Raw genomic sequence first — 10,765 nt, 5'->3', positions numbered from 1 at the left:
ATTATCTGAGTGGTCAAGTGGTTTTAGGTTGATGTATTAAGTGAAATTACGGTTAGAAGTTTTTTACACAGAGTCGAAGCGGAGCTTCGCTACACTTGCGATACAATTACAAAATGTTTTTAAAAAATGAAGTTTTTTTCACAAAAACTAAGCTGAATAAAAAAAGTCCAGATAACTCCATCTGCAAAAATTACATATCTATGTCTCCGACGATGTTCGTAAACAACCTTAACAAAGATTGAGATTCAATGATCGAGCGACAACTATGGCGGAAAAACTTGTGTCGACCCTCTTTAAGCTGATAACGAAACTGTAGACATAATACAATCAAAACATAATACAGCATAAATACAATCAAAACATTGCATTACAAGATATTGAATATTATATTTGAAAAAACTATTTGCTACACCATATGAACTTAAATAAATTTGTTTTTGAATGATGATGAAGTTGAGCACGTCAACCTTTAAGTCAGTCGACAGAAAGTTTAAGAAACGTTGTTTACGAGAAAGTCTAGTTCCCGATTACAATAACTGGCTCTCGCAAGTGAAATAAGTTTTAAATAACCACAGTAAATTAAAAAACAGAAACAAGTACAGATATGGCACCAGTACAGTACAGTATCTGCGCCTCAGTACAGATATGGCAAATTCAAATTTTGTGAATTTTTTCTTATATCTATATTCTGAAAATCTATAACTTATTTCAGCAAAAAGCAGGTCGAGGCCGATAAAGCCGAGAATATTCCCAAAACCGATCGTCTTGATTGAACGCTTAACCTGAGAATTGGCACGGTAGTTTTCGAGTGAAGTCAAAAAGTTTCCAAGAAAAAACGGTCAACATTTCAATTTGGACTTGTTTGAAGGCCAAACTTTCTTCCAGGTCGAGGCCGATAAAGCCGAGAATATTCCCAAAACCGATCGTCTTGATTGAACGCCTAACCTGAGAATTGGCACGGTAGTTTTCGAGTAAAATCAAAAAGTTTCCAAAAAAAACGGTCAACATTTCAATTTGGACTTGTTTGAAGGCCATAACTTTCTTCCAAAAAAAATTGGGCGTAGCCAATAATAAACCATGATGCTTTAAGCAAACTGATTTTTCGATCAAGGCTATGACATTGGGTTTGGCAGGATAGTTATCAGAAAAAAACTACAAAAAAAATAAAAAATTTACATTTCCAAACATCATAGCTTTTTGTGAACAAATTATGGGCGTAGCCGCTTATTTAGTAAAGATTCACATGCATTTTTGATTAAAACCAAAAACTCTGATTTGGGAGCGCAGTTCTCGAGAAAAGTCAAGAAGTTTCAGAACAATGGTCAAAAACCGAAAATTGGACTTCTCCGAGGGCCAGAACTTTTTGTCAAAAAAACTGTCAATTTTTAAGAACACGGTCAAAATGTCAATCAATTGACTTTTCCGAGGGCGACAACTTTTTCTGTGAAAAAATGTGAAAAGCCGCTAAGGCAGGGGAACTTCCTGCTGCTTGCTATCTAAACTGAACGCACAAGCTCAGATTTGGGAGATTAAATTTCGAGAAAATTAAAAGAAACTGTAACGCACCTCCGGTGCTTCCAACAGAAAAATTAACAGGAAAACTGCTATTTATCAAAAAAACGAAAAGAATGTAACTGTAACAATAGACGGAGGCATCTAACGTCCCTTTTTCAAAAAAAAAACAAACGATAAAAAAGTTACAACTAAGGTTCTTTAAACATTAAAAAAGCCAAATCTCCACAACTACTGTTTCAGATCTTCGTACTTTCAACTCAGAAATGAAACCCAAAAATGGCCGTTATGATGCAACTGGACTTTCTATATTCAAAAATTTCATCAAAAAATCACTGAATTTATAAATGAGACTCTTTTTTAACTTAGTTCTTTCTTTTCATTAGTCGGTACGTATATCATTTGATGCCATCAACACTTTTTCTTAGTTGAATGGAAACTTTTGGAATATCAGAAAAAACTACAATTTCGAAAACTTATACAATTTGAGCAATATTTTAGGATAGAGACCACATCTACAACTGCTGGTAGTAAATTGATTTCACCCAGTCAATGCATCGACGATTCAAGTTTTGAAAAATAATTTTTATGAAATCCAACACTTTTGAAAAACGATAACAACGTCATATCTAGGAGAGCAAAATAAGTTGAGCATTCATATCTTGAGTATATATATAAATTTTCTAGAAAAACTTAGACAGCACCCCACCACAAGGTTGAGAAATTCAAACTTTGTTAAATTTTAGAATAAGTTTTCAAAATTGTTAAACAAAAATATTGAAAAATTTAAAATCTCGGAAACTGAACACATCTGAGCAGCCAATTTTGGAGCCAAGAATTGCAACTTTTGAGAGCCACCCGAGAACTTTGAGAAATTGGGACAACTTTGGGGCTGGGAGTTTCAACTTCTGTGAAATTTTGTAAATCTAATTTTTCTGAAAAAATGCCATATATCGGAAACTAAACGCTTTTGAGCAATCATATTTGGTGGCAAAACTTGTAAAGCCTGAGAGTAGCCTGGAAGCACCTCAGTACAGATATGTCAAATTCAAATTCAAACGTTCTTTTCTTATATTTATATTCTGAAAATTTTTGAAAAAATCAAAAAAAAAAACGTTAAATCTCAAAAACTACAGGATTTGAGAAGACAGATTTGGAGGCAAGATTCGCAACCCCTGAGAGTAACCTGAAAGGACCCAACTAGACTGTTGAGCAAATCAAATTTTGAGAATTAAACGCTGACTTAACACAGTTGCGTTGCAGGTCATTTCTGAAATCGTCGAATCCGAAACTCTGCTGCAAGAGATATGTAATTTCAGAATCAGAAAGCACCATTCATACTGAAAAGTGCCTCTTTGATGAGCACTGTCTACAACCAAAAAAAACCATAATTCTGATTGAAAGACGCCATCTCAAAACCAAATGGCTAGTATGTATTCCACCTGGGCGGGTTCAAGGGAGATGCGGGACGAGCTCCCTTCCTCGGGACAAAATTTCTCCTCAATTCGCTAAATTTAAGCATCCATTTTTTTGGGCTGTCCTTCAATTTAACTCACGACATTGATTGAAACAATTGCGACCATGACCACGAAATTTCAGCAGGCAAAATTGAGGCCAGAACAATAAAGAATAAATGAAAAAGACATCCACCGCCGTTTTTCCATCAATCAGCAACCCAGCTACACAGTTTGCTTTCCTCGGGAAAACGTTTTCGAAAAGAAAGGCCTCACAATTCGGCAAATTTCTCCTTTTCCACCCGCCCGATGAGTCTTAGAACGCATTTGATTGCATTTTAGATGCCAGGAAAAGAATTGCTCCAGAGTGAAAACCAAAAAAATCGCTCTTCAAAACTTACCAAACACTCAATTATCTGAGTGGTCAAGTGGTTTTAGGTTGATGTATTAAGTGAAATTACGGTTAGAAGTTTTTTACACAGAGTCGAAGCGGAGCTTCGCTACACTTGCGATACAATTACAAAATGTTTTTAAAAAATGAAGTTTTTTTTTCACAAAAACTAAGCTGAATAAAAAAAGTCCAGATAACTCCATCTGCAAAAATTACATATCTATGTCTCCGACGATGTTCGTAAACAGCCTTAACAAAGATTGAGATTCGATGATCGAGCGACAACTATGGCGGAAAAACTTGTGTCGACCCTCTTTAAGCTGATAACGAAACTGTAGACATAATACAATCAAAACATAATACAGCATAAATACAATCAAAACATTGCATTACAAGATATTGAATATTATATTTGAAAAACTATTTGCTACACCATATGAACTTAAATAAATTTGTTTTTGAATGATGATGAAGTTGAGCACGTCAACCTTTAAGTCAGTCGACAGAAAGTTTAAGAAACGTTGTTTACGAGAAAGTCTAGTTCCCGATTACAATAACTGGCTCTCGCAAGTGAAATAAGTTTTAAATAACCACAGTAAATTAAAAAACAGAAACAAGTACAGATATGGCACCAGTACAGTACAGTATCTGCGCCTCAGTACAGATATGGCAAATTCAAATTTTGTGAATTTTTTCTTATATCTATATTCTGAAAATCTATAACTTATTTCAGCAAAAAGCAGGTCGAGGCCGATAAAGCCGAGAATATTCCCAAAACCGATCGTCTTGATTGAACGCTTAACCTGAGAATTGGCACGGTAGTTTTCGAGTGAAGTCAAAAAGTTTCCAAGAAAAAACGGTCAACATTTCAATTTGGACTTGTTTGAAGGCCAAACTTTCTTCCAGGTCGAGGCCGATAAAGCCGAGAATATTCCCAAAACCGATCGTCTTGATTGAACGCCTAACCTGAGAATTGGCACGGTAGTTTTCGAGTAAAATCAAAAAGTTTCCAAAAAAAACGGTCAACATTTCAATTTGGACTTGTTTGAAGGCCATAACTTTCTTCCAAAAAAAATTGGGCGTAGCCAATAATAAATTGTGATGCTTTAAGCAAACTGATTTTTCGATCAAGGCTATGACATTGGGTTTGGCAGGATAGTTATCAGAAAAAAACTACAAAAAAAAATAAAAAAATTTACATTTCCAAACATCATAGCTTTTTGTGAACAAATTATGGGCGTAGCCGCTTATTTAGTAAAGATTCACATGCATTTTTGATTAAAACCAAAAACTCTGATTTGGGAGCGCAGTTCTCGAGAAAAGTCAAGAAGTTTCAGAACAATGGTCAAAAACCGAAAATTGGACTTCTCCGAGGGCCAGAACTTTTTGTCAAAAAAACTGTCAATTTTTAAGAACACGGTCAAAATGTCAATCAATTGACTTTTCCGAGGGCGACAACTTTTTCTGTGAAAAAATGTGAAAAGCCGCTAAGGCAGGGGAACTTCCTGCTGCTTGCTATCTAAACTGAACGCACAAGCTCAGATTTGGGAGATTAAATTTCGAGAAAATTAAAAGAAACTGTAACGCACCTCCGGTGCTTCCAACAGAAAAATTAACAGGAAAACTGCTATTTATCAAAAAAACGAAAAGAATGTAACTGTAACAATAGACGGAGGCATCTAACGTCCCTTTTTCAAAAAAAAAACAAACGATAAAAAAGTTACAACTAAGGTTCTTTAAACATTAAAAAAGCCAAATCTCCACAACTACTGTTTCAGATCTTCGTACTTTCAACTCAGAAATGAAACCCAAAAATGGCCGTTATGATGCAACTGGACTTTCTATATTCAAAAATTTCATCAAAAAATCACTGAATTTATAAATGAGACTCTTTTTTAACTTAGTTCTTTCTTTTCATTAGTCGGTACGTATATCATTTGATGGCATCAACACTTTTTCTTTGTTGAATGGAAACTTTTGGAATATCAGAAAAAACTACAATTTCAAAAACTTATTTAATTTGAGCAATATTTTAGGATGGAGACCACATCTACAACTGCTGGTAGTAAATTGACTTCACCCAGTCAATGCATCGACAATTCAAGTTTTGAAAAATAATTTTTATGAAATCCAACACTTTTGAAAAACGATAACAACGTCATATCTAGGAGAGCAAAATAAGTTGAGCATTCATATCTTGAGTCTATATATAAATTTTCTAGAAAAACTTAGACAGCACCCCACCACAAGTTTTAAATAACCACAGTAAATTAAAAAACAGAAACAAGTACAGATATGGCACCAGTACAGTACAGTATCTGCGCCTCAGTACAGATATGGCAAATTCAAATTTTGTGAAGTTTTTCTTATATCTATATTCTGAAAATCTATATCTTATTTCAGCAAAAAGCAGGTCGAGGCCGATAGAGCCGAGAATATTCCCAAAACCGATCGTCTTGATTGAACGCTTAACCTGAGAATTGGCACGGTAGTTTTCGAGTAAAATCAAAAAGTTTCCAAAAAAACGGTCAACATTTCAATTTGGACTTGTTTGAAGGCCATAACTTTCTTCCAGGTCGAGGCCGATAAAGCCGAGAATATTCCCAAAACCGATCGTCTTGATTGAACGCTTAACCTGAGAATTGGCACTGTAGTTTTCGAGTAAAGTCAAAAAGTTTCCAAAAAAAACGGTCAACATTTCAATTTGGACTTGTTTGAAGGCCATAACTTTCTTCCAAAAAAATTGGGCGTAGCCAATAATAAACCATGATGCTTTAAGCAAACTGATTTTTCGATCAAGGCTATGACATTGGGTTTGGCAGGATAGTTATCAGAAAAAACCTACAAAAAAAAATGAAAAATTTACATTTCCAAACATTATAGCTTTTTGTGAACAAATTATGGGCGTAGCCGCTTATTTAGTAAAGATTCACCTGCATTTTCAATTAAAACCAAAAACTCTGATTTGGGAGCGCAGTTCTCGAGAAAAGTCAAGAAGTTTCAGAACAATGGTCAAAAACCGAAAATTGGACTTCTCCGAGGGCCAGAACTTTTTGTCAAAAAAACTGTCAATTTTAAAGAACACGGTCAAAATGTCAATCAATTGACTTTTCCGAAGGCCACAACTTTTTCTGCAAAAAAATGTGAAGAGCCGCTAAGGCAGGGGAATTTCCTGCTGCTTGCTATCTAAACTGAACACACAAGCTCAGATTTGGGAGATAAAATTTCGAGAAAATTAAAAGAAACTGTGTAACGCACCTCCGGTGCTTCCAACAGAAAAATTAATAGGAAAACTGCTATTTATCAAAAAAAAAACGAAAAGAATGTAACTGTAACAATAGACGGAGGCATCTAACGTCCCTTTTTCAAAAAAAAACAAACGATAAAAAAGTTACAACTAAGGTTCTTTAAACATTAAAAAAGCCAAATCTCCACAACTACTGTTCAGATCTTCGCACTTTCAACTCAGAAATGAAACCCAAAAATGGCCGTTATGATGCAACTGGGTTTCTATATTCAAAAATTTCATTAAAAAATCACTGAATTTATAAATGAGACTCTTTTTTAACTTAGTTCTTTCTTTTCATTAGTCGGTACGTATATCATTTGATGCCATCAACACTTTTTCTTAGTTGAATGGAAACTTTTGGAATATCAGAAAAAACTACAATTTCGAAAACTTATACAATTTGAGCAATATTTTAGGATAGAGACCACATCTACAACTGCTGGTAGTAAATTGATTTCACCCAGTCAATGCATCGACGATTCAAGTTTTGAAAAATAATTTTTATGAAATCCAACACTTTTGAAAAACGATAACAACGTCATATCTAGGAGAGCAAAATAAGTTGAGCATTCATATCTTGAGTATATATATAAATTTTCTAGAAAAACTTAGACAGCACCCCACCACAAGGTTGAGAAATTCAAACTTTGTTAAATTTTAGAATAAGTTTTCAAAATTGTTAAACAAAAATATTGAAAAATTTAAAATCTCGGAAACTGAACACATCTGAGCAGCCAATTTTGGAGTCAAGAATTGCAACTTTTGAGAGCCACCCGAGAACTTTGAGAAATTGGGACAACTTTGGGGCTGGGAGTTTCAACTTCTGTGAAATTTTGTAAATCTAATTTTTCTGAAAAAACGCCATATATCGGAAACTAAACGCTTTTGAGCAATCATATTTGGTGGCAAAACTTGTAAAGCCTGAGAGTAGCCTGGAAGCACTTCAGTACAGATATGTCAAATTCAAATTCAAACGTTCTTTTCTTATATTTATATTCTGAAAATTTTTGAAAAAATCAAAAAAAAAAACGTTAAATCTCAAAAACTACAGGATTTGAGAAGACAGATTTGGAGGCAAGATTCGCAACCCCTGAGAGTAACCTGAAAGGACCCAACTAGACTGTTGAGCAAATCAAATTTTGAGAATTAAACGCTGACTTAAAACTGGAAAATTGAAAAAAAAAATTAACCATTGCAATATACGATACAGCTTAAAGGTGTAAAAAAATTTGTCAGCATGCAAAAAAAAACGTTGAAAAAGCTTACACATGGCAATATAGTGAATGCCGCATTTAAATATATAATAGATTAAAAATAGATAGATAATAGATACAATTTTCAAGAAATGTCAAAAAAATATATAAAAATTGACTACTCCGAGGGCCATAAATATTTCGGCTTAGCTGCTTAGTCATGGGAACTTTTCTTAGCCATTTTTTACTGAAACCAGAATCTCAGATTGGCCGGGTATTTTTCAAGAAAACAAAAAATATATATACTTTTAAGAATGGATCTCAAAAAAAAGAGTACACAACCCCATACATTTTCATAATTCATGTTTTTGTCAAAATCAAACAAAATTCCGGGCAAACACACAAAGCATGACATTTGAACTTCAACTTCGCAAGGGAACAAAAATTACGAAGCGGAAACAGAGCCGACAAAGACACCAGTTGAGCCGAAAAAAAATGTTTTGAAAAAAAAAGCTATAAAAGTTTCAAGTCCCCCCTGAAACTGCAATGAACAAGACTTGCAACTACCATGATACTTGCATACACCACAAGAAAAATCAGTGATGCGACAAAACTTGAGCAGATAAACGAAAGTCCGACAACCAAATTTCACCGAAAAATATTTTTCAATTCACGACAGTGTCAGATTTAGGGGGCTTTGCCCCCTCCTACTCAGGGATTCGACCGCCTGCCGACCCAAATGGGCCCCCTTTGTACTATTTTGAGATATTTATTTTTGGTGACGGGCCCTAAAAATTTTCTAAATGCGCCAATATATCTTAATTAGAGGAAGAGTGCAGAAAAAACGCTATTTTTTGGTCGAAACTTTTCGAAGTGCATAAAAACGCCTCTTTTGCTGTTTTTTTTTTTCAAAATTTTGCCTGCGGCACAGAAAATTTGACCAAAACAGGGTCCTTTTAGTGTTTTGGGAAGCAGCCGTGGTCGAGTGGGTTAGGCACATGTCTCTCAGCACGCGGGTCATGCGTTCGAATCCCGCTTCGGTCACGGCTGGAGGGGTCCCAGTGTCATCCGCCTCCTCAAGGTGGGAGCGGCTGCGGCGAAATAGATGACATCTCCCCCTCCCCCACGGTTAGTCCTGCACTGAGCAGGCCAGCGGCTAATAAATAGATAAGTGTTTTGGGAGAGCTCAGAAAATCAATTTGGTCGACCTAAAAAAAAGGTCGACAAAATGTTCAATTTTTTCTTTGAAAAATCGTCCCCTTCCCCTCTCGAGAAAAACCTAGATCCAACCCCGATTCCACACATGCAGAAAAAAAAGGTCCGACCGAGATTCGAATCCCTGACCTATTACTTCTAAGCCAAGTGCAAATGAACCTGTTAGTTGTTAAGATTCAATAATAATGCAAGTTGATGACAATTTTTTTAAAAGGATCAAATTTAAAAAAAGGAAAAAATTTTATATGGAACCTACGCCATACTTACTTCCCAGTTTTCGAGAATTAACGAGTATAAACATTTTCAGTTTATGCTTAATAGTCGACAGACAAAATTCAAATGATGATAAGGAGTCATTCACTATATAACAAATACTGAAAAGCTGTTTCGGCCAGTATCGGGAATGAATAGAGCCAGAGAAACACACTGAAGTTCTTATTGCTCCGGAAGACGTTAGAAGAAAAAGGATAGAATTGGGGCCTTTCTTCGCCCAAACAAAGGTCTGATAATGTCGGCTCATACACCATAGCGCAGCCGTTTCATTAGTAATTCGGCTACAAAAACTCGCTCAAAACAATTGAGCAAAAAGTTTTAAAGATTTCCAGAAATTTTCCACTTTATTCGAGCTTTTTGACCAAATGTGACTGTCTTCTTATCTTTCCCGCTTATTTCCAACAGCAGTCTAGTATTCTTGACAACTAGCTGTTTCATTGTTTAATATTTTTGTTGTTTGATTAGGTGAAAAAAAAACTTTTTTTATACCTAGCTCGTAAATATTTGGCGCTAAAGCCATAAAAATCATGTTTCACTTTTATTTAAAAAAATGACATCCAGAAAAATGACAAAATAATGTTAAAGACGAGACTAGACAAGACTCCTCGTATTCAGCCAAAGCCTTGAAAGTTTCGACTTCCCTATTATGTATCTCAATCAGTTTTTGATTTCAAAAAAATCAATTTATTTTTCAGAAAGTTTTTTATGGGTAATTTTTCCCCACGCACCAAAAAAAAATACCAATTTGGAATGATTTTTCAGTCGTATTAATTCTCCGCCTGTATGATGCATTTTCAGAAATATTGCACACACTTATCTCAAATGGTCCATTTGCAAACACTCATACCCAAAAACGGGTAGTTGAAAAAAAATCACCCAGCACAAATACTCCGTCACTTCTTTGCCGGAACAAAAAATTCGTTTTTTCTTAAGTTCCTATTTCAAATTGTAACGTGAAATGACGTGATTCGATTAATCGGAGCCATAAAACACAAGTTGAACAAATGAAAACTAGCTTAGAAATAGCCAAAAGCTTGTTTTTTGTTCCTACCATTGCTGTTTGTTTGTTTTTCCACGCAGAATCAGCTAACACAAATCGAACTAGGCCGAGCGATGTATTATACTGAGGCTCATGTAGTCTTATTTTGTACTATGAACAATTTCACACCGAAACAAAGTTGCACTTCGCAAACAAACTAAATCGAAGAAAACCGCAAACTTTGCGAAAACTGATAAATGTGAACATCCTGGTCATAGTTGCCATATGTTGTGCAGCTCGGTGTAAACTCCGATAGCAGATTCACCAAAATAACTTTTGGCTATTTCCACTTTTCCCTCACTTTTGAATTTATATGTAATAAAACAAATTTAGCGCTTTAATGGTGAAATGAAAATGTGAATAATGAACAAGCGAACTATTGTGAACATAACTGTTTTC

At 35.0% G+C, this 10,765-nt stretch overlaps 1 protein-coding gene across 1 annotated transcript in view; it reads left to right on the top strand.

Moving 5' to 3' along the window:
- LOC134840744 (transmembrane protein 129-like) overlaps positions 1 to 10,765 on the top strand; it is a 422,427-nt gene that overhangs the window by 138,337 nt on the left and 273,325 nt on the right. The gene's annotated exons all lie outside the window — the stretch shown is intronic.

Source organism: Symsagittifera roscoffensis, chromosome 1, assembly GCF_963678635.1.
Source record: "Symsagittifera roscoffensis chromosome 1, txSymRosc1.1, whole genome shotgun sequence".
Classification (NCBI taxonomy): Eukaryota; Metazoa; Xenacoelomorpha; order Acoela; family Convolutidae; genus Symsagittifera; species Symsagittifera roscoffensis.
The sequence above is the reverse complement of the archived record's forward strand: the minus strand, read 5'-3'. Positions and strand labels throughout refer to the sequence as shown.